Here is a 5,000-nt window from a genome sequence, read left to right as displayed (position 1 = left end):
CCAGTGCAGGTACCAAGAAAAACAAATGATGATTGTCGTTTCATGATAATCTGCCCAACTGGAAATCCTGGAATCTCTTGCAATTATCCACTGTTCCTGATTTTCTTATCTTTGCTCAGCACTCACCCAGCCTCGTTCTTATTGAGAAAACTCTTGATATTGTTTGCCGAATATATGTCCTATTACTTTAACTTTTCCCACTGACTGACAGAGAAAAAACGTAGTGAAATTATTTTTCCTTTTCATCATATCCTTTCTCTTCTTTATCTCCCTCTTCTTATTTCCCTCCCACTTTCTCTTTCTCTTCCTTCCCTTTTCCCTTGATTCTTCCCTCATCTTTTCAAATTCTTTTTTCTTTCTTCTACTTCTTTTTAACTTTCTTTTATCTCCCTCTTCCTATTACTCTTTATTCTCTTCTTCCTCAGTCTTCTCTTCTTCCACTGTTCTCTTTTTTCTAACACGGATGTTTTATAAAAGATGCCTGATGAAAAAAAAGAGGAAAATACAGACCGGATCGGTGTTAAAACAGGTCTTAGTTGTTGACAGATGTTAAGACTTTGCCAGATTAAACTTTCTTCTGCTGCTAAACTTTGGAGAAAAGAAGAAAAAGAAAGCCAGGACATTTAAAATTTTAGCTTTATCTTGTCTTAAGAATTTCTTGAGAATAGTATATGATACCATTAATATTGCTGATAGGAGTAGTGTATTCACACACATATATGTATATATATATGTGTGTGTGTGTGTGTGTGTGTGTGTGTGTGTGTGTGTGTGTGTCTGTGTGTGTGTATGTATGTGTATGTGTGTGTGTGTATAAGCATACACACACACACACACACACACACACACACATATATATATATATATATATATATATATATATATATATATATATGTGTGTGTGTGTGTGTGTGTGTGTGTGTGTGTGTATCTATATGTCGAGACCGATATTGATTCAAGGTGCAGAGGTTATAATTCCAGAAATGTCTGGGCCACGCAGGATTGCCAGACCCTACCGAAATTGTTATTTACGTATTTTTATTTTTAGGCATATTAACTCATTCGCCCCATGTGTCAAGAAACATGCCATGCCCACTGTAATACACGTTTATTTATTGTATTTACACACAGATGTCTCTGCACGTTCTTAATCATTCTAATGACAATTAATAATCATAACATCAATAACAATAATAACAGTATTGATAGCAAAGGTATTAATAAGAAAAGCTCATTTTCCCGCCAATTCAAGGAATGGGAAAATCAGGATCGGTAACTAGGGCTTACTGATAGACTCCTTGCCGGCTGAGCACATGTGGAGCCATCTGTATGTAACATAATTCACCAAAAAACTACAGGGGACAGAACATAAATCCGGGGCAAATGGGTTAATATAGCAAACTTAGTGTTAGACCTAATAGAGAAAATTGTTATCATTATCTATACATGGCTGGTTTGTTTAAATGTTCACAATTCAATGGGGGAAGGGAGTAAGCATGGATATGCAAAACCGTTCTTAAAACGGGTCCTTGCTCTCACCCTACACACAGGTATGTTCAGTGCCTTATGTAAAAAAAAAAAAAAAAAAAAACTTGAATAACCCTAGAAGCTTAAAGTTGTAATACTAGATAAGTGAACTAATATAAATGTTGAATCCATATTTATTGAATTATGGTAACTGAGTTGGCTCCTTACTCTCATCCTAAAGAGAGAGAGAGAGAGAGAGAGAGAGAGAGAGAGAGAGAGAGAGAGAGAGAGAGAGAGAGAGAGAGAGAGTAAGTTAGGGAAAATATGTGGCAAGAACAATACACCATGATTCCACCAGACCAATGTTTGTCATTTTTTTCTGTTTCTCATATATGTTTGAGGAGTGGATACAACGGTATTAGTCTTGATTAGCGTATAAAAGGAAAATCGTGAAAGTTAGAAGTGAGAGATTGGTCATTTGTTAGTACAAGGTAATAGCAGAAAATACCGAAGAGTGTCGCACTTTTGTTTATATTAAATCTATATTTATGATTATTATAAATTTAAAATAATAGGATAAGGGAGGATGTAAAAACAAAACTGAAACTTGAATCGATTCAGTAAATCAACATTTCTATCACTTTCTTATAGTTATTGTTGTTAATATTAAAGATTTACATTGTGATGTGCCACCAATTTATCTTTATATGATTATAGAATAAAAGAAAAAAAACGGTTAAAAAAGAACGTTAAATCATGCTACTCACATTAGAAATAGGTAAGTCAAATTGGGTTTTCTCGGGGTTCTCTGCAAACCTCAAACTCCGGGAGGTGGCGGCCATACCGAAGTAACATCACCACTTATATAGATGATGTTGTCGTATTGACAACAGCGATTTAATAAGAATATATTTTTAGCTCGTATATGGGAAAGGGAAGCAGACACTGGTGACAGCGTTTCAGATTTTTAACCGACATTTTGTGGCAAACGTTTCAAATGTAAGTCATATATCTATATCTATCTATCTATCTATCTATCTATCTATATATATATATATATATATAAATAAATATATATAAACATATATAAATATAAATATAAATATAAATATATATGAATATATATATATATATATATATATATATATATATATATATAAATATATATAAATATATATAAATATATATAAATATACATAAATATATATACATAAATATATATATGTCTATATACATATATATATATATATATATATATATATATATATATATATATATATATATATATATATATATATATATATATATGCCTTTTACAATGAGGGTGGTGAAAAGCCTCAGCGAAGCCGGGAATTAAGTGGTGTTACGCGATCATGTGTGATAAAAAAGGTAAGGAATAGAAAAGTAATAGCGTTGAACTTAATGAAAGAGAACAAGAGGCAGAAGCAGAAGAAAAAGAACAAGAAATGGGAATAGAGAAATTGAAGGAGAAAAAGAACCAAAAGAAAATGAAAACGACGAAGAAAGGGGATGGAGAAAGGGAAGAAGAAAAAGAAGGAAAAAGAAGAAAGGGAAAAGGTGAGGAAATGTGAAAAGGAGATGATTAAACCTTAAGAATTTAATCAGTTAATAAATGCGTTGCTCGTTGCTCCAATTTGGTTGAGTAGTATGGAAAGAGGGTACGAGCGGCGTTAAAGGTCACCGAAATAGCTTTTATTCTCGGTGTTCAATTGATTTATCTAATTCCGGCGGCTCGGGGAAACAGAAAGACGCCACAATGGGCTCCAATACCTCGCTTTTATGGTGACACCGACTTATTCTTGGTGGTTAGAATCGAATAACTATTTTCAGCTTTCAGTTTCGCTTTAGAATTTTTACACTCTTGTAGGTGGAATTTTGGACACACATTCACACATGCATATTTAAACAACCACACACACACACACACATATCTGCGTGTAGTTTGTTGTCTACCCAGTGATAATGATCTTTGTTGCAACGCTTGTATTAATTAGATTCTTATTACGTTCCCTTTTGTTACTCCAACTAATTCTGTTATTGTTAAAATGTATGGTAACTATGCGTTAAAAGTACATTGAAGTGTTCCTTCAAATAAAACGAAATGAAATTGGATTTAATTTTTCTTAATGAATGTTTGATAAACAAATTGGTTCCTAAAATCTTAATATTTAAACTATGTAAACATAATAAGGACAATAATATTTAGAGATTGTCAGAATAAATGGTTAGAAATTAAAATCAAGACAAAACTCAAGATAAAATGATGAAAGGGTAAAAGAATTTGAGTCAGAATTAAAACATAATACTTCCTGGTTTGACTTCAATTATCAGAAAATTCATTCCGACTCGAGTAATGCTAATACTCTAAAGAAAATTGAACATATTGAACTTTTTCATTAAGTGGATGATAATTTCAAAGAACCTTTCGATGTTGATTAAAGTGGTTTTCAATTTTTCTAATGTAAAATTGTCTGCAAAACTGAAACAATTGCTAGCTAATGGTCTAGAATTTGGTATTCCACCAACGAAATTTAATTTTGCTCATTCTTTCCTTTCTTTTAAAAAAATGCTCAGATCTTTCTACACAAACCATCTAGTAAAATACCACAGGCTCCAATTCATTCGATTATTTTATCAAGAATTTAGCCTTCTCAACTTTCTATTTATGTCAAGAAGAAAAACTCAAGATGGGATATCAACTAATGATCTTGATTATCTTAAAGACTTGTCAAAAACCCAGATAGCATTATTACCAAACCTAATAAATATCAAGGTGCTGTGCTTACTCATAAATAAATCTGACGATATAAGCATGGTTGGAAATAGTTTGAATGATAGGCATTTCAGAAATTTATGTTTTAACAAACTTGAATCACTTATCGTCAATAATGACGATGAAATCTGTTTTTTTGAAAACTAAAAGATTAAGAAGCTGTTATTAATGAATTTCCATATTCTTCTCTTTTCACTTCTGGCTCAAGATCAGGGATTTTACATGGATTACCCAAAATTCATAAAGCCAATCTAACTGACCTATTCTTGCAGCACTAAAAACTATCAATTGCGATAGAGAACAAAATATCCCTGTACTAAGGAAACTTACAGTTAATCAATATACTATACAGAACAACTTCACCTTTGTAATGTCCATGTGCTAATGACCATGTCCTAGCCTGCTTTGATGTTACTAACCTTTTCATTAATGCTATGAAATTATAGATAGTATGCATTGTTTAATAAGAAGGAAGAAGTATTAGCATTAAATTAGATGTATTATAAAAAAAAAAAAAAAAAAAATCTTGGGCATAGTTACAAAAGCTTTTTTATTTTGTTTTAATGGTAAATTGTACAAACAAAACTGAGGGAGTAGCAATGGGAAGCCCATTAGGACCAACTCTAGCCAATATGTGTGTGTGTGTGTGTGTGTGTGTGTGTGTGTGTGTGTGTGTGTGTGTGTGTGTGTGTGTGTGTGTGTGTGTGTGCAATATATGTATATATATATATATATATGT

Source organism: Penaeus chinensis, chromosome 7 (assembly GCF_019202785.1).
Source record: "Penaeus chinensis breed Huanghai No. 1 chromosome 7, ASM1920278v2, whole genome shotgun sequence".
Classification (NCBI taxonomy): domain Eukaryota; kingdom Metazoa; phylum Arthropoda; class Malacostraca; order Decapoda; family Penaeidae; genus Penaeus; species Penaeus chinensis.
The sequence above is the reverse complement of the archived record's forward strand: the minus strand, read 5'-3'. Positions refer to the sequence as shown.